The sequence below is a fragment of the Ictidomys tridecemlineatus genome, chromosome 3 (assembly GCF_052094955.1).
Source record: "Ictidomys tridecemlineatus isolate mIctTri1 chromosome 3, mIctTri1.hap1, whole genome shotgun sequence".
NCBI classification, from domain to species: Eukaryota; Metazoa; Chordata; class Mammalia; order Rodentia; family Sciuridae; genus Ictidomys; species Ictidomys tridecemlineatus.
This window is the reverse complement of record NC_135479.1, coordinates 98,973,560-98,993,385: the sequence shown is the minus strand read 5'-3', so window position 1 is coordinate 98,993,385 and position 19,826 is coordinate 98,973,560.

Here is a 19,826-nt window from a genome sequence, read left to right as displayed (position 1 = left end):
ATTACAAAGATTGCAGAATCACATCGGTTACATATCCACAATTTTACATAATGCCCTATTAGTAACTGTTGTATTCTGCTACCTTTCCTATCCTCTACTATCCCCCCTCCCCTCCCCTCCTATCTTCTCTCTCTACCCCATCTACTGTAATTCATTTCTCTCCTTATTTTTTTCCCATTCCCCTCACAACCTCTTATATGTAATTTTGTATAGCAATGAGGGTCTCCTTCCATTTCCATGCAATTTCCCTTTTCTCTCCCTTTCCCTCCCATCTCATGTCTCTGTTTAATGTTAATCTTTTCCTCCTGCTCTTCCTTGTTGCTTTTGACTTTGTGACTTGGGCCTGCGCTGAGGGTCCAATGCTGCGTGTGGATCCACTGTGGGAAGACCCAGTTCTCAGCCATCTTCTCCCTGGGTGTTTCATTCCCTGAGAGATCTCCGAGGCTGTGGTCTGAGGCCTTGTCTAACCCCCTCTGAAGTTTAGAGTCGCAGAGCAGATAGCCTGGCCTGTCCCACAAGGCCAGCCCAAGGAGCCCTCCATGCACCTGACCGCTTACTCAGCTGACTCTTGATGGTGTCTTGCTGGATGGCACGATGTCGCCAAGCACACTCAGTCAATGTCCCCTTCTCTAATCTCTTCCTTCCTCCTACATCACAGCCTGCCACATCTCCAAGGATGACATGGGGCACATTTTGGGTCTGCACAACATGGATCCCCCTGCTTTCAGGTTCCTTCCCACCCTGACTCTGTGGCCATGGCACGCATTTTAGGTGTTTGCTATGGCAGCCTCCCTCTTCCTGTACCAACCTGTGGACACTCGGGGCAGCCACGAGTTCTGCTGTCTCATGGCCAAGAGAAAGCTGCACCTCTCACTCACACAACATCTGGTGTGAGATTTTCAGTCCTCAAGAGCAACTGTCTCAGAGACGGAGCTTCTTGAGCTCCACCATCTGGACTCTTTAGAGTTTTGCCAACGGCTGCAGCAAGTGGACGAGAAGCCAGAAGCTGCACTCTGTCTCTGGCTCAGCCAGGAAGGAACAGAGTACTTCTGCTATGGTCCACAGCTCCACACTGGACCCATGTAATGATCCACAGCTCTACACTGGCCCCGTGGTTCCACACAGCCAGCGGATGGAGAATATGAAGTATGAGGCTGTCTGTGATCGCTCAGTGACTTCGAAAACCCCCTCAATAACAAATGCTTTGCAATACCCTCTTAGCTTGCTTGAAAAAGATGATCACGATTTTGCCTGCCTATATGTATCATATTTATAATCATTTTCTAGGACTGCTATGACAAAATACCAGACTGGTTGACTTAAACAGCAAACATGTTTATTTTGTACAGTCCTTCAGTGTGAAGTCCAAGCTCAACCTCTGGTTTCTCTGGGGTCTGTCCTGTAGCTTGCAGTGGGCCACCCTCTCATTATGGCCCCACATAGCCATCTCTCTGTGTGGGGCTATCCTTAGTGTTTCTTCCTCTTCTAGAGAGAATCATTAGTCATAATGGACTTGGGCCCCATCATTATGATGTCATTTAACCCTGATGACCTCATGAAAGGTCCCAAGTACAGTCACATTTCCGTTTATATTGAGGTTAGAACTTCAACACGTGGCTTTGTTAAAGGTGCATGATTCACTCTACAGCAGTTTCAAAATAATCAGTTTAATGTCATAACCCCCAGAGGAAAGAAAAATAAGCAATTTTATGATGAAATCCTCTGTATTCTCTATGTAAAATCTTGGATACCTCTTCAATAGAAGCTATCTTGAGGTCAGCTGCTTGCATCTATTCACCAAAAAAAAAAAAAAAAAACTCATTCAGATTTAAGAAAATAAAGAAGATAAGAAGCCAACAATGTTGGAAAAAAGAAAACTGGCAACAGCATGAATAATACTAGGAAAACCTGCTAGGGTAAGTAGAAGGCTAGAACTGTTTATATAAGGCAAACAAAGTTGGACCAAATAGGAAGGGACTCCAAGATCAGCTGCCCACCATCGGTGTGGAAGAAATGAAGAGAAGCAAGACGTTCTCCCAAAGGAGCCACACTGTATTTATAAGCACAGTGCAGGAGTAATCCGTGTTATGACACAGGATGACACAGTAAAAATGCCATCATCCCCCCCCCAAGATCTCCCCATGTGTTGAAACAGTTTGTTTCAGATTTTACAACCCTCTAGACATTAAAGGCTTTCAGAGGGAGATGGAGAATACAGAATGGTTTCTAAAAGGAACTTCCATGTAAAAGAGTGAAGAGACCCAGCGTGCTAGGTGTCCAGAGACCACACCAGACTGACAGCAAACAGCAGCAGGTGGACCAGAAACAAGACTAGCTTCACCTGAGGCCTTCAGAGTGGGCGCAGTATTTACCACTATGCCACATACTCAAAATCAGCACATGGCATGACTATGACATGAAACTCATATGAGGAACAACCCATTTGAAATTCAGTGAGACCATTATGCTTCATGCGACGGCATTCCATGATATCTGATTCTAAGTCTGTTTAAAAACATCTCTTTTCTCTCTTGCTCATGAGTGTTACAGTGACAAAGTAGTCCAGATTTGTGATTTTTGTGATTTACACACCATGAGCACTATTACTATCCATAAATAAATTTTCTGGAATGGTGATTAATTCGTGTTGAAGTTTCCAAAAGCATAATCTTTACTGCATTAATATAGTAGCTGGATTCCTGAAAAACTTGGCATATAATAAAATCTTGTGAAAATACTTAGTATTAATATGTAAAACAGGTTCCTCACTTACAGGATTTAAAGTAGGCGTTTCACCTACCTGAGTGTCCACCTGGAGTATCTGAAAATCATTCAGGACATAGAAAACTCTGGTACAAGGCCACCCTGCATGGTGGAGGACCATGGCCAGGCATGGCCTGCATCTTTCAGACCTCCTCTGTCAACTAGAGCTCCTGCCATCAATTTCAGAAACACCCCCTGGGGGGCAGCACAGCCCTGCTGAGAACCGCTGTTCCAGCTCCACTGGGTGGCAATTCCTAAGACCCGAATTTATCCCTCTCCTCCAGTATTCCTAGCAGAGACCACTCTAATCTTTCTTCCTGGAATCTTCCAGAATGGAACTCCATACCTGTAACCCATGACACACTTTTCCCAGGTTTGTCTTTTCAAAATATGAATCTGCACTCTGGTCAGGTTGGTGTTGGTTTGTCAAGGAAGACTAACCCTCCAACTCTTGTTAGAAAGTAGGAAAACTCATGTGCATCCTCGCCAAAGACCCAGAGGGAGGAGAAAAAGATGGCAGGTACACAGGGGTATACTCCGTGGCTCTGAGATCCTCAAGATGTGGAGAGTTTCCACCTCCACTGTGGTGCCAGGGACGGCTGTCTCAGCCAATGTGGGGACAGACAGCAGACAGGCCCATGGAGTCAAACCCAGCTGTCCTGCCCAGGGCTTTCCCATCCATCAGCCAAAGTCAGGGCATCAGCACCGCGGAGGCCTCTGGAGAGCCATTCCCTGCAGTGGGTAGGGAGAGCAGCAGGACCCAACCAAAGGGCTAGCTTATGGATCTGCAGCATCTCTCCAAACAAAAGTCCTGGGGCCCAGCAGTGTCAGACTCTGTGACGGGAAGCCCTGCTGAGACCAGCCAAAGCCCCACACACCATGAGGCAGGGAGAGAGTTGCTCCCACATGAGGCCAAGCAGCGTTCAGACATGGAGAAGAGTAGGGATGTGTAAGAAGGGGCAAGTGGAAAACCAATGCTGATCATTTTCCTGCATTGCAGAAAAGGCAGTCCTCATATACAGTGAGCATACCCATTACTGAGTAGTATTGCTTAAAGTGAATACATGGCATAGCTGGACACACCTGGCAGAAATACAAATAGAGCAGGAAACAGAGATGATTGCAACACAGTTCATTCCTACCTGTCTTTCAGGACATTATACAGGAAGCAGTGCACATCCTTAATTATTTGCAACTTGGTCAGTTTAATAGCAGTTCTTTGAAAACAGGAACCCCCACTTCACTTTTAATACACTTGTATTCAGGGAATTTTTTGATGATAAAAAAATGATAATAAACTTCACTATTTCTATAGAATTCCTATAATGTATACTGTCTGAGTCTTTGAGATACTTTATAAAATAACCACTCTAAAATTTTTCACACCAGTAAAACTCATGGAGCCAGTTGAGAAAGTATCTCATTTTCTGACCAGTGATAAAGCAGAGGGCAAGATGCATGAACACACTGAATTTTAACTCTGTCAGCAGAACAAAGCTCACTCTACATTATAGGAAGTTAGTATAATTTCTAAAAAAAAAAGCAATAAAGACAATCCACATAGAGAAAACTCAAGTATAAATTAAAATAATTAGAATAAATTAATCATGGTTTATCTATGATCTGATGAAGAAATTTCAGCCAAATCCCTCCCTTCAAGGACAATGAATCAAGGATAGTAGAGATTCTGTCAAGGGGAATAAGGAGGGAATCTGATTAGGAGAAGCAGCCCTCAGAAATTAAAATTAAAAGGACCTGGTTCCAAAATCCACCTTCTCTCACTCAATCATAAGGCCAGTGGAAGGAGGTCTGGAACCACAGTCCTACACAATCATCTTGAACCATAAACATTCTTAAACTTAGTCATGGTCAATCTAAAATAAAAAAATAAATAAAAAGTCAAAAACCACATCTCACCCCTTCCCAATTCAAACCCAGATAAAATCCAAAGGGCAATTGAATCAGATGCTAGGAAAAGGGTAATCATGGTGAACTCAATCTAACTGAAGCCATGTCCTATCAGGAACAACTCAACTCTAAGAGGAATCTGAGCCATCAGCCACCTCTGAGAGACAAAAGGCCTCCACTGTTGTTTTTTATCAGTGTCTAGAGCACAAACTTTCAACAGAAGCAGAACTAAAGATGACCCAGATAACTGAAGAAAAGACAGGGTTTTTAAATAATTAATGTAAACATATTAAAGAATGACATAGTATGTAAACAGGTAGACTAGCACTACATAAAATTGTATAATCAAACAAAATATATAATATTTTAAATTGTAGAATTCATTAGAAGAGGCTATGAGCAAATTAGATACTATCCATGAAAGAACACATGAACTTGAACTCTAGCCAATAAAAACTATGTGAACTGGGGCTGGGGCTCAGTGTACAGCACTCATCCAGCATGTCGAGGCACTAGGTTCGATCCTCAGCACCACATAAAAATAAATAAATAAATAAAAATAAATAAATTCCAACTACAACCAAAAATATATATTAAAAAAAGAAAACTTGTGAACTGAAGAAGAAAAAAATAGTTTGAAAAAAATTTTAAAAATCTGTGTTCCTTAAGAAATATTTAAGTGTCATACCCCACATGCACAGTTGCAGAAATGAACTGGAACATATTAGAAAAATATTTGGAGAAAAATCACCAATTTTGCAAATTTGGACAAAACCTTAAGATTCAGGAGGTTTAGAAAGTCTCAAGCACAATAAACATTTTAACAGAAACCACTTCTACACATAGCCAACTTAAAGTGCCAAGTAACAGAGATAAAGTTGTCAGAAGACCCAGAGGAAAAAGTCCCAATATATCCATAGGAACAATGATAAGAATAACCCACAACTTTTCGTAAGAGACAATGCCAGCCAGAAAAAAACTAAATGACATCTGTAAAGTCCCAGGAAATAAATAGAAAATAAATAAATGGAAAACAGGTGACATTAAAAATGTACTAGAAGAAATAAAATGAAACTTTAAAAAATACTTGACAAAAATGAAACCAAACTTGTGAGAGTAGAGTTCACAACTGGCTTGTAAACTGAAATGTTACTAGTGTTCGGTCATCACTGTCACAAATCGCCACACCACACGGGGGCTTAACAACACAATCGCCAGATCTTTCCCTTCTGTAGGCTGACACACGTCCCAGAGCCACATTCCTCTCTGAAGGACCCAGGGGAGAATCCTCCACTTTTTCCTCTCCTAGAGATCACTAGCCATCCTAGGCCCTCTGCCCCTTCCTCCACCTTCAGGGCCAGCAGCTCCCTGGCCCTCCTTCGGAGCGTCACATTCTCTCTGATCACGGCTGGGGAAGACCCTCTGGCTGAGGATCCATGTGATTGGATTGAGCCACTTGGACAACATTCTTACATTAAGGCCCTAAACCTTGATGGCATCTGCAAAGCCTCTTTCACCACACAGGATGGAGAATTAACAAGTTCTGAGGATTAGGATGGGGACATCTTTGAGAGCCCTGATGTCCCCACAGTTGGTGAGGCAGCAGCAGCACACAGATGCAGGCTCAAGTCTGGGAGAAGAAGGAAGCCAAACATTGGCCTAGGCAATAGCACCACAGTGGTCTCAGCACAGAGGCTCAGAAACACATCAGGTAGCTCCCCGTGGACATTGGCCTAGGTGAAGGGGAAAGACCCCCTCATCAGAAAAGAGCAAGCCCAGAAGGAAGGAGATGGCAGGGGCGGGGAGGGGGGCGGGGAGGGGGGCGGGGGGGGGGGGGCAGGCTGCCATGCCACAAAGCTGTAAACCAGAACACTATGGCAACATCTAATTCCCCATGAGACTGCAGAACCTGAAACCAGAATATCAATCTATTCAAGGTGAAATTAATCTCATAAATAAATTGACAAACAATGTGATCAATATATTATTTAAACTGATAAATCATATCCATAAAAGAATTAAACATTAAGAAATTAAACTTGGAAAAATAAAAACCTGATTTTACATAAACAGAGAAATTAAATTCTAGAAAGACAGGTGATAGCATTCCCCGTGTAAATCTCATAGGAATAGAGTAGAGGAAAACTGTGGAAAGAAACAAGCAGAAGTAATTTTTAAAGAGATATTAATGTGCAAAAGATGGGGTGAATTCACAGCGAAACTGCAGTCATCAGGGATGAAGCTGTGTTTATAAAATCTAAAGCAAATAACAGATTGCCTTTCAAAGGAACACAGTTAAACTCATGGTAAACATGGAAATTACATTGCTAAACTAAATAAAGGCAATACAAAAAAAAAGAAAAAAAATTATAGAACAATTACACTTATGAATACAGATACAAAAATCTTTCTTACAATATAGCAAAACAGATTCAGCACTCATTTAAAAAGTAGCTCACAAGCAAATGATTTAACCGAGGAATGCAAAAATGGTTTGTCTTCAGGAAATCTATTAAATTTAATGTACCACTTTAATAGAAAAAAAGGGAAAATTTAGAAATAGTTAGATATAGTGATGGAAGACCAAACATCATGTGGCAGATATAATCTCACTATATTAAAACAAAAAACTACTAGTAAACAATGGACTGGAACTTTCCTAACCTGATATATTATTGAGGGGTCCAGTCAGGAAAATGGCGCCCATACCATAGAGTCCTGTTGAAGGAAGTAGTCAAAAAGGTATAAAGGGAGCTTAAAGCCAAAAAGGTGACAGGAATGCAGCTCTCTGTCCCTATGGAAGAATAAGGGGAGGAGACACCAAGACTCAAGGCCATGAGGCAGGAATTGGGTGAGGACAGATGCTGCCTGCTATGGCTAGGACCATGACACAAGGGACTGTCTAGTAGGAGCTGGTGTCAAGGAGATGAGCTACAAAAGCACCTGAAGTACCAAGACTGGGGTGGAAGCCCCCTGACGGCTCCCTTTCTTCCACTCCAGTCTCCTCTAGATGCACCACATCACTAAACACAGCCCAAACCCAGCTGGAGGGTCTGGGAATGTAGTTGGCAGGAAAATGGCAAAAATCTGAGAGCAAAGAGGCAGACGACCTGCATACCTGCTACAGGATGCTTACCAACAAGCCCGACAAGCCAGAAACAGACAAGAGCACACATGCCCACTTCCATTCAACAAGCTTTGGAAGACCCAGGAAAACAAAGTAAAAAGGAAAGCAATAGACAAAACCACTCTTATTTGCTGACAGCATGATTGTTCACAGAGGAAAGTCAAGAGGATTCTCAGACACGTCATTCAAATTCATGAGACTTCAGAAGGGTTGCTGAATACGAAGTCAATACATAAAAGCTTCCTTTTTATTACCATTAATAAGCAAATAGAAAATGTAATGGAAAAGATGCCATTCACTATAGCAATTAAATCTAAATGGCATCCAAAAATAAAACTACCAAAAATGTTGAGAACTTATGGAGCATCTGGAAGGCATTATTAAAGATCTGATGAAAAGTAGTGGCATTATATTTAGGGGTGATAGGACTCAAGACTAAAAGTGTCAAATGTCTGAAAGTTAACACATAAATTTCAGTCAAAATCACAATAGAACCTTTCATCCAACTCGGCATGCAGATCCTAAGAGCAAATGAAAGGTCACAAATAAAGAATAATAAATAAAAATTAATCAGTAAAAAACTAAAAGCCAATGCTAAGGTGATTATTTTAAAGTATTCCCATTCAAGCTGGGAGAACATTGACAGGAATAAACTAGCCGACTAGGAACAGAATAGCATCCAGAAGATAGACAAGGGGCTTTGTAGACTTGCTGTGTGCGGCAGGTGGCATGCAGGAGCTCAATAAATGGAGACAGGAAACTGGTAATCCAGTGGTAAAAAGTTAGACCACACGTGTACCCTACACCACACACCAAAATAAACCCCAAAGGAAGAAAACCAAAATGTTAAAAAAAAAATGTAGGCATTTTAAAAAGGAAATAGAATATTGTTATGGCTTAAATAATACAAATTGCACAGGTCACAGAGGAAACTATTGATAAACTCAATACTCACGGAAATGTCAGTGCAGCACAGGCCGAAGACTAGAAGTTCTTTGCAACATGTATTACTGATGAAGGGTGAGTACCTAGAATAAATGCCAGAGTTCCTAACAGTGAATAAGAAATATTAAGAATTAGATTTAAAAACAGGTAAAGTAATGGGGAGGGGGAGCATGCGAGTAATGAAGGAACTTTAGATAGGGCAAAGGGGAGGGAGGGGAGGGAAGGGGAAGAGGGTACGAAAGATAGTGGAATGAAGTGGACATCATTACCCTAACCAAGTACATGTATGAAGACACAAAAGGTGGGACTCTACTTTGTGTACAATCAGTGACTTGAAAAACTGTGCTCTATAAGTGTACTATGAATTGAAATGCATTCTGCTGTCATGTATGACAAATTAGAATAAATGAATAAATTTTAAAAAATAAATAAAGCATTGGAAAATACTTAAGTCAAAGAACAGAAAATCTGAGTAGCTAACAAATATGTGAAAAGTGAATTGAACTGACTTAAAAGAACAAGAACACAAATAAACTAGTAAGATACCATTCTCCACCCATCAAATTAAACAAACACATGCTAATCTGTCAGTACCAAGGTTTGGTAAGTTAAAGAGCAATCACTGGACTATAAAATTGATTCACACACCTTGAGGAGCACTTGGCAAAATCTAATAAAGTTGACACTTTACACACTGTGTGTACTAGTTGATAATTACTGTGATACAGCTGTGTAACAAAACACTCCAATAACGGGTGGTATGAAGCAATAACTACGCTCACAGCTCAGTGAGAGTGGATAAATGTTGCAGTATACTTTCATAATGAACTGCTAGGTGGTGTTTAAAGGAATGAACAGAAGCTCTCTGTATCAACATAAATCAATGTCTAACACAATGCAGAGGGAAAAATTACAAATTACAAAGAATAACACTAAACATAAGGCCATTTATATGAAGTCTAAAACCATGAAAATATTCTAAGTTGACTAAATACATAGTAAAAACACAAAATCATGCATGAAGGAAATAAACAATAAATTCCAAGAGAGTGTTAAGTGTGAAGAAGGAGGAAGGGAAATAAAATCAGAAACTCTAATTTTAGGGGAAAGGGGATTCAACTCTGATGTTTAATATCTTTCTTTTTGTCTTTAAGGGAAGAATAGCTGAAGAAAATATGGAAATATCTTAAGATTTGTTAAAATTATATGTAGATGTCAATAAGTAATATTCTTCTCTACATCTGAAACATACCAAAAATTAAAATATGGAGAATTTACATAGTAGTGAGAATTTTCAAAGATTACAAGAAAATGTAAACAGTTATTGAGAAAACATTTCCTACTTTATTGAGGATTTGATTATAGTCCTTTAGTGTTTGTTTGTTTGTTTGTTTGTTTGTTTGTTTTTGCAAGCCCAGGGCCTCACACATGCTAGGAGCTGCTCTTACACTGAGCTACATTGCCTTCACCTCAGAAAATCTGTCTGAAATCTTAATTTCCATTGTTGTTGATATAATAAAAATTTTTTACAATAAGTAATTACATAAAACATCTAGCCAGGTGTGGTGATGCACACCTGTCATCCCAGCAGCTCAGGAGACTGAGGCAGGAGGATCTTAAGTTCAAAGCCAGCCTCAGCAAAAGAGAGGCACTAAGCAACTTAGTGAGACCCTGTTTCTAAATAAAATACGAAATAGAACTGGGGATGTGGCTCAGTGGTGGAGTGCCCCTGAGTTCAATCCCAGTACCAAAAAAAAAAAAAAAAAAAAAAGAGTCTACAAGGAAGACAATCATTTTCTTCGAGATTTTTCTATGTACCATTTGCTTTTTGATTGGAACACCTATTCGTGCTCTTTTTTAGTCTAGCAGATTCAGTCTTTCTACAATATTTAAGTAAATTTTAAGTTGGAACCAAATATGGCAAAAGCGACCTTCGTGGCCCTGTGTGTTTATGACAACAGCCCTTCAGGCACACAGACTGGCTGAGACACAAGTATGGCCTCTGGGAAAGTGAGTTTGGAGGACCACGGATACCGCAGGGTGCACAGTCCAAGAGCATCCCTTTGCGGTTAACCCTCTTGGGCACCTGTGCGAGAACCTGCAGGAGACATCAGTCTGTTTGCTGTTTGTAAACAAAGACCTCGGTCATAGTTTCAGGTCATGCTGGCAAAACTCAGAGCCAATACCTTGCAGCCCCAGCGTACGTATGTCATGCTCCCCAGATGATGGTCCTGACTGGAGGTCCTTATCTAAGGTCAACTGAACAACAGGCAGAAGAGAAAACACCACGGACCTAAAAAGAGCCACGCATTTAGGTGTTTTCTCTAGAACACAGTCACCACCCTCAGAGGAGGCAGCCCCAGTGCAGGGCAGGTTGGCTAGGACGCTCTGGGACTGGGCTGCACTCGAATCCTTCGGGAGTCAGCAGAGCCCTAGCCATAGAATAGGTCAAGATACAGGAGGAGAGGAATGGAGCAAAGACTAGGCTCAGGGCAGGACGTGGGGTGGGGCAGAGCCTGAGTCCATCTGCTGCCCTCAGTTGTCCCACAGATCTTCACTCAGGCCATGTGCCAGGCAGGCACAGTTGCTGCATGGGTCCTCCTCAGCTCTCTCTCTCAGGCTGAAGAACTCCAGCCCTTGCATATTCAGCAAAACTTCAAAGTACCTACCAGTAAGAAGCATTACTATTGGTGAGAATTGGGGATTAAAGGAAATAACCAAACATTTTCCCTTTGCAACCTTTGGCACTATTTGACTTTATTACTATGAGCTTAGATTTTAGTCATAATTTATGATCACATCATTTCTTACCAAGAAGTTAATAAAATGATTGCTCTACAATCAGGTTTTCAGATGTGTAAGCTGAGCCTTGAGACCTTAAATGACAAATAAATTCATATATCATATTAGTGTTCGAGACAATTGTAGAATCCAGGTCTCCCAATTAGCATTTTGTATTACTCGTTTTGCTCTATGTCTACGTCGTTTTGTCAGAAGATATGTTATAAACACTATCACACTCAGTGGGAGATGGCAACAATCTTAAATCATGAAAATGGAAGAAGGAAGCTTTCAGATCTGTTTTAAAAGTTGTTTTGAAGGCATGTTATTACAATGCTGCATTTATATCTTTTTTATATCTGAAATTCTCCAATATAGTGGGAACAGCATGGAGTCAATATCGAGGAACATGATATTTGATTGCTTTTATTTTATAAGGACACAAACAACATCAAAACCTAGTTCACTAAAAATGTCTCTGAGTTGCCTCAAAAAATGTCTCTAAGGTGTGGGAAACAAACCTTGCTTGCCTGGCCTTGCTGTCCAGCTGGGCCTCGCCACACCTTTTCCCATCTCTTTCTCTCCTGGGCATTGTCCACCCTCATCTGCCTCCATGCTTTCCCCTCTGCTTCTTCTACTGATTTCATCAATATCCACTGCACTCAGGACCGGGCCCACCTCAGGCTCTCAGCACCAGCTGCTGATTCCAGGCCCCCTTCTACCTGACCTCCATGTCTTCAGCCTTCATTCATCTATTCTGTGATCTCTGATCTGATTGTATTTCTTGATTATCACATCTAGTCCGATGAAATTAAAATTCTGAACATCTGTACTTAACAGCCGCAAAAATACCATTTGCCTATTTCCTTCGATTTTCATTGTACTTAAAGTTGCTCAAGATTAAATTGGAATTTTGAGAATGAGTAGAATGTACAGATTCCTGGATTCCCAGAAGGCAATTAGGCAAACCTCCTCCAGCAGAGAGCAAGAGGTGACATCATGGGGACAGGAAATTTGGCAAGTAGGTAATGTTTGGCATTAAGGTTTCAGGAGCAAGAAAAAAAATCCAGATGTAAAACAAACAAACAAACCAGGCCAGCAAGAGATCTAAGGCAATCACATCAAGCGTAGGCAGTGGTGATGGCCAGTGTTCATGGCCTACTTACTAGCTCTTTCCCATAACCATTTATTACTCTTTTCTTCCTAATGCTCTTCTTTTCCTCTTTTGTTCATATTATGCACCCCTGTGAATTGGCCTTGCTTTCATGCCATCCTTTTTCAGTTATAAGTCCTGTTAACATCCGTAAAGTACATCCCCTTGTGCTATGAAATATGATTTTATATATCATAGAAATAGCACAATGTATTTATGATCAATTATGAGTATCTCCTAGTAATCAAATAAAAGATTTTTTTTTCAAACTGGATGAAATTTCACATAAAATCTCTCTACAATTTATAGCACCAAAAAAGTAGTCATGAGTTTCTGAAAGTAGTCTTAGGAAATCACCAGTGTGGCGTGAGTATGTGAAAACTAAAGTCACCCATGGGCAAATATCCGAGAGATGTCACGGTGAGAAGCCCTACCTGACCCCTTTTCCAACACCCCTTCCTAGGGCTGGCTTGGCAAGGCGCCCTGACTCTCAAAGGTTCTTTGACCTGCCCGCTGATTTCATGAGTCCCTCCAAACATGGTTAATGTACAAAAAAAATCATAGAGCTGATCTCCATATCCTTTGGTTGTTCAAACCAAATGTCCAGGATTTCACTAACGTGAGAAGATTTTATGGAATGTTCTCTACGTGTTAGCATTTCAGCCATTGATCGATTACCAAAATTGGGGTGGGAGGAGCTTAGCAACTACATCCAATTTCTTCTTACTGCCTGGAGCCCCTGGGGTCTGGGAGGATAATCACATAACAAATATTGATAAATATAGGATAACTGTAGTGGCTACAGAATTGAATTTCGACACACTTAAATGATTGCCTTCATTAGGTGTCTCTAGCGGCAGGAAACAGAAGGTCACTCTTGGTGACTTGGAGGGAAGGCAGAAGCACACTAGACTTCTATAATGTCAACACATTGAGAGGGAAGCTGCAGAAAAGGTTTCAGGGGCCTGGGAAGCTCCAGAGTTCTTAGCAGTAAAAATTAATAGACTGTATCTCCAGAGTCTCGGGACCAAGAAGAAATCATTCTGGACTGGGGGAAGCCAGAGATCCAGCAAAGGCCCTGGGGGGGACCCCCAAGCACAGCCAGCAGCCCTGATGTTGGGCAAAGGCAAGCTCAATAGTGATGCCATCACAGCCTAAGCAACCCTGCCCAAGACCAAGGGCAAGGGAAGCGAATGTTCTCGGGAGATCCAGGGTCAATGCAGGGCCAAGCTTCCATCTAACAGTCACCTGCTTTCTTCCTCCTGAAGTGGAGAATAGGAAGCAAATCACACAGGAACACAAACCATCTCTGGACAGCCAGGAGATAGGCGTCCAATTTCTGCCACTGAAAATACTACTTTGTAAAACTTTCCTCCTTTGAACACAAAATGATCATATAACTTTCATGTTGGAAACAGGTTGGTATTTTTACATCATCTATATCCTAAGACTATCTGTGAACCTTTGTCTTGCAACAATACAACCTAAAATGCAAAGTGGGTTGCCTTTTACAAAAAGCCAAGTTACCTCATGCCATTAAACTGATGAGACAGAATTAAATGCAGAGATTAGCACAATTACAATCAATTAATAATTGTTTTAATATTCTGTCTCCAAATCAGTATTTCCATTTAATAATAGTGGAATGTGAGTATGGTCTCTTGTATGAAATGCCAAGTCGATTAATCACCTTCAAGGTGCTGATTTAAATGCCAAAAGAATTAACGGGGCCTTTCTTTTCTGAAGAATTGCTAGCAATTTCTAAAGAAGAGATTTAGAAAACTCTGTTCTGAACGTACTCTCAGTAATCTTAGCAACTACATCCAATTTCTTTTGGAACTTTCTTCCAAAAACAGCCCTCCCCACTATGCAGCAGGACAGGGGTACCAGTGCTCCTGCCCCCAGGAAGGCACAGGGCTGCATTCCTCCAAGGGAAGAACTATGTCAACTCTGGAAGCGCTGCTGGGTGGGGCCTGACCTTTTTTTTTACACCAAGTTACATCTCACCTAAAGCTTAGTTTGAAATTCCAGTTCATCTGATTTAAGCTTCCAGCCAGAGGGCAAGTTCCCCAGAGGCCTGCTCTCGGGAGAGTTTTAAGAGCTACTGCATCCAAAAGCAGGCCAAGTGCAGTACGAGGAGGGGGACTGTGGGAGGGATGACTCTAGGGCAGCCTCTGGACACATCCCACCTTAGTCTGTGGCCTCGAACGGGGTGAGCTGTGATGTTCGTGATGTATGTCCCACATGGCGGAGGGCTTTTGTAGAAGTGAAGTGACTAACCAGGCGACTGAATTCATCAGATGTGAGGTCAGCCAGGTAGGCCTAGCCTATTCACGTGAACCGGTAAAGACAAGAGGTTTAGTCCAGCTGGTGGCAGAAAAGGAGCACAGGTTCTGAGCTCAGGAGGGATTGGAGGCACCATAGCTGGCTGGAGGATGGAGAGGACCAGGGCCAAGGATTGGACCCAGGCAGAGGAGAACAGCCACCAAGGAAATGTAGTCCTAGGTCCTACAGCCACCAAGGGAATGTGGACCTGGGTACTATGGCCAAAAAGGGATTGTTAGACCTGGGTCCTATGGCCACCAAGGGAATGTGGTCCTGGGTCCTACAGCCAACAAGGGAACGTGGACCTGGGTACTACGGCCACCAAGGGATTGTTGGACTTGGGTCCTACAGTAGCAGTGTAGTAGACGCTGCCTACAACCTGGATGATCTTGGAAACTGGCTCTTCCTCTACTTCATTTGAGAGCCCATTTGCCCTGACACCTTATCTTGGCCTTGAGAGACCCAACAGAGAACCCAGCGAAGCCTGCCCAGGTCTTAAGACTGTGAGACAGTAAATGGGTGGTTTCAGTTTGCTAATTTTGTTGTAATTTGTTACACCTCAATTGAAGCTTGTACATGGACCTAACAGGAAAGTGTCCTTTACCAAAAAGACTGACATTGGACTATCCTTTGAGTTTGTCTCTCAGCCCAAATGAGTCTCTCGATTCATGTTTAAATCTTGTGGAAAAGAGAAGTATATTTTGGGTAACAGTGGCTGCCAACCCCATCACTTGATCTAGGTTGAACAAATAGGGATAGAAAAGGTGAATTGCTCTGCATACAATTTTCTAGAAAAATAATCCAAGTTGGAGGAGGAGTGTAATAAGACTGACAAAATTTTGATAATTTTTAAATATATGCTAAAGTCTCCATGAGAGATTGTACAATATTTCCCACATGCCATTTTGTATTTCTGCATAACGTGCATTCCTGTATGACGGCACATGTGTTTAAATGTAACATGGATTTCAAATTGTGTTTTTAAAGTGTCCAAAGAAACAGTGGTGAGAAGTGCTGAGGGGCTGGAAATCATGAGTTCCTAAAAGGCAGAGGTAAGTGTGATTGGCAGGAAAGCACCTCCTTCAGCAGGTCTTTGCTGGTTTGTAGGAGACCAAGGGAAAAAAGCAGGTGGTTTAAGAATCACTGCGTGCATCCAGGCTGTGGCAAGCTCTGGGTCGATGGCCAGAGTGGTAGACTGAGGGCTGCAGGGGAGACGGCCTGCGGCTTTCCACCCCAGCTCTCGCTTATACCACATGCAGGACTGTAAGCTCCAGAGCACAGGCAGGAGCAGAGCCTGCAGGTGGCAGAGACAGTGCAGAAACCCAGGTGTCCACCAAGCCCGGGAGGAGCACAAAGGCCTTGGTAGCTAGTGGTACCCTGCAGGGTGCCCTGCCTTTGCCTGCCAATGGCAGACAGGCCAACCTCAGCAGCACAGGCTTAGACATAGGAAGAAAGGAAAGTCTCAGGTCCAAAAACAACAACTTAAAGGAAAAAATGTTTGAATCTTGTGTTTAAATTAAAAAATGTTTAAATCTTAAAGGAAAAAAGTCATGGAAGTCAGGCACCAAAAAGAAGGCGAATAAAGGATAAATAACATGCGGTAAAGTGGGCTGGTAGGACAAAAAAGAGAATTTTAAATGAAGTATAGCATGCTTAAAATATATGAAATTATATTACTTCAGATTCATTATAAAAATGTAATTTTTCCAAAATAACAATACAAATATACATCTTTTAGCAATGATATTTGCATTTTTGTATATATGTATATAATAGAAAAAGCAAACAATTTATGCTAGTGTCATTAACAGTTAAGATATTAGTGGAATAGAAAAGAAAGTTAAATAAGTACTTTGTAATATTCTGCAAAAAAAGTCCTTTGAATTGTAGTAGTATTTCCTAGCTCTATTTAAAAGACACGGAAGCAATGACCAACCCAATGGCAATGAAAATTTTTAGTATCAGATTGTGTTCTCTAAGGATCTTTTCTCACAGAAAGGAACCAGGTTTCCTTTTAAAATGTCCAGTTGTTAAGTCTGGGTCAGAGACTACTGCTCAGCAAGCCCAGAGCACATTGGTACGCTGGAGAGCAAGGAAGCCACTGGCGAATGCCTGGTGTCATTCCAGTAGTGACAGAGTTTCACTGGCTAAAGAACAGAAATTTGAACACACATAAGAAAAATGCACACGCAAACACAGGCACATATATGCTACATGTATATACAGAGAGATGTACAGAGAGTGTGTAAAGACGATAAAACAAATGGAAAACAATAGTTCTTGAGGTCGGATGATAGTCATCTGTGGTTTAATTAGACACACATACACACTGCTTTAATATCTCACTCGGAATATAGCACCAAAGGCCCAAGAAAGAGAGTAGATTGAAATGTTTCAAAAACTTCACTGGGATTGCAAATAAAGCAGAAGGGGAAATCCTCCAATCTCACACACATACTGTGTGGGCAAGGGAAAGGGGTCCCCCCTGGAGGGATGGACTGGGTGAGAAATAAACTAAGCAAATAGTACTACGAAATAACTACAGAACACAGAAATAGAGTTTCAGAGCAGGGTCAGCGAGGGGCCAAGCTGACCAGACAGAGGGGTACAGCTTCTAATAAAGATGGGGCCCATGCTTGGGGCTTGGTAGTATGAGGTTTCAGTGCAGGAGGAGTCCTGTCTGGGTGCTTGCTTCTTCAGAAAGAACAGATATGGGTGGGGGTAGGCAGGCTGTTTGGCTCCTAGCAGGTCAGCCATCTCCGGTGTCGCGCGGGACCTTTGGGCAGAGCTGGGTGGGAGTTCACTTGCTAGGGGCATCTCACCAGCTGTGAGTTCCCAGACACCAGATCTGCCCACTCAGTGGCTTTGGTGCCAGTCTGGTCCACGCACATTTCACCAGTGGCTTTCCACACTCGAAATTTCTGTTTTATTTTAGAACCTAAAAAAGACAAAACTATTTAAAGTGTGGAGTACAATAAATGGGAAAGATCCATTCCCTGGCCTCATCATGGTGAAATTTCAGGATGTTAAAAAGGATCTGAAAATCCTAGAGAGAGGAAATTACTGAGAAGCAGTAATTGACATGGCATGGATGTTCTCGTTGATCAGAATGAAATGCAACAAATTTGAACACATGCTACAATTATGGGCAAACAGTTCATTAATAATAATTATATGGGTTTTTCCCCCCTGCCAAAGCTGCAAAGTAGTGTATTAAAAAGTAAAATTACGTAAGTTTCCTGTGGCACTCTACCCTACCATCTGGCACAGTGGTAAGAGAGGACATCGTGCTACAGGATGTTTTGCAACACAGGACTGCATGGCTGACTGTGTGGGGAAAATATTATATAAGTGAAAAGAAATATGGCCTAGTTCTTACAAAAACCCTTAAGTTAGCTTTGTGGGAAACTCCTGGGCTCTGTTTTTCTTTGATCTTAGGAATCTCCAAATTCAGTAACTTTTGATGTGAACTTTGGGGCAGAAGAGAGAAATCATGGTATTGCATTGTAGTGGTATGTAAGGCAACCGATGCTAATTTCTGCTCGGTCATACCTTAGATGGTCCTATTCACATAACTACTCAGAAGGCAAATGTGTGCAAAACACAGGACCACTAGGGACGGTGACTCTACTTTCCTGTGTGTGAGTATACATTAGGTACAATTGAGAACCTTGTAATATAAGTGGCAGCATTTGCAGCAGAGTGCCCCGGAGCTACTTCTGTACCAGCAGAATGGCACTACAATTCTCTTGCTTTGCCAAGAAACATTGCCTCCATGTTATTACATGGGAATTAAGCCTATTTGGGTTAGTTTCTTGAAATGTAAGGAAAAATCTTAAAAAGAAAATTCCCCCTTAAAAAGAGACGGCTGCTCAGTTGTAAGTAGAGCCCTCATTTGAGATATTAGCCAGTTACTCATTTTCAGAGGACATGTTTTCTATTGGAGAGGAAATCTAGAACTGGATGTTCTAAAACCAATTCATAAATTTTCTACAAAACATTCCTTTGTCCAGACTTCATCTTCTTCTTCCAAAAATGTAGCGTAGTTGATTTACAGCAATTTTATAGTGAATTTTAATAGCCATTTCGACATTAATCGCTGGACTTTTCACCCCAAACCATACGAACTTCCCCAGAGAAAGAACACGCAGGTAGTGGGGCTAGTTGATGTTGAACTGGCCTCCTCTCTGGGGTAAACAAGAGAACTGTGAGGTCAGCTGCTTTCCCCGCTCCTTCCACAACTGATTTCGAGCTGCCATCACGATCTCTGAACGTTCCTGAGCCTGTCCCTGAGCCAGAGTGGGCCAGTATGCCTACCAGGAGGGGAACGCTTTTGGGCAACAATCATGGGCTATGACCGCGTCTGCGTCTTGCTAATCTGATTGTGCAGCTTAAGGTGTATGATTCATGGCAAATGATTCTTCATGTTCTGTTCAGTTGTCCTTTGTCTTGCATCAGTGTCATCCTGTGTCACCATCAAATCTCAGAGACAGAGATGTTTGGCTAGAATGCTACAAGAAAACATCGACCACACAGTATTGAGCAATCACTGCCTTAAAAACAGGTTTTAAAGACACATTTCAAGGGCCTTTGAAAACAGTTCCTAGAGGATCTGCAGGATAAGTAGGTCTCTGTGTTGGTGTGATCTGTCTTAATGTGAGATCATGACCCTTACCTGCCCTCTCTGTTCAGCTCGAGAAGAGCTTGTCAAGCTGAGTTCCAGAAACACAACAGCAATGTCACAAAGACAGGTTTGTTTGTTTGTTTGTTTGTCATTGCAGCAGCTCTACAGATGTGAGGAATGTCGTTCCACTGTCCTCCCAA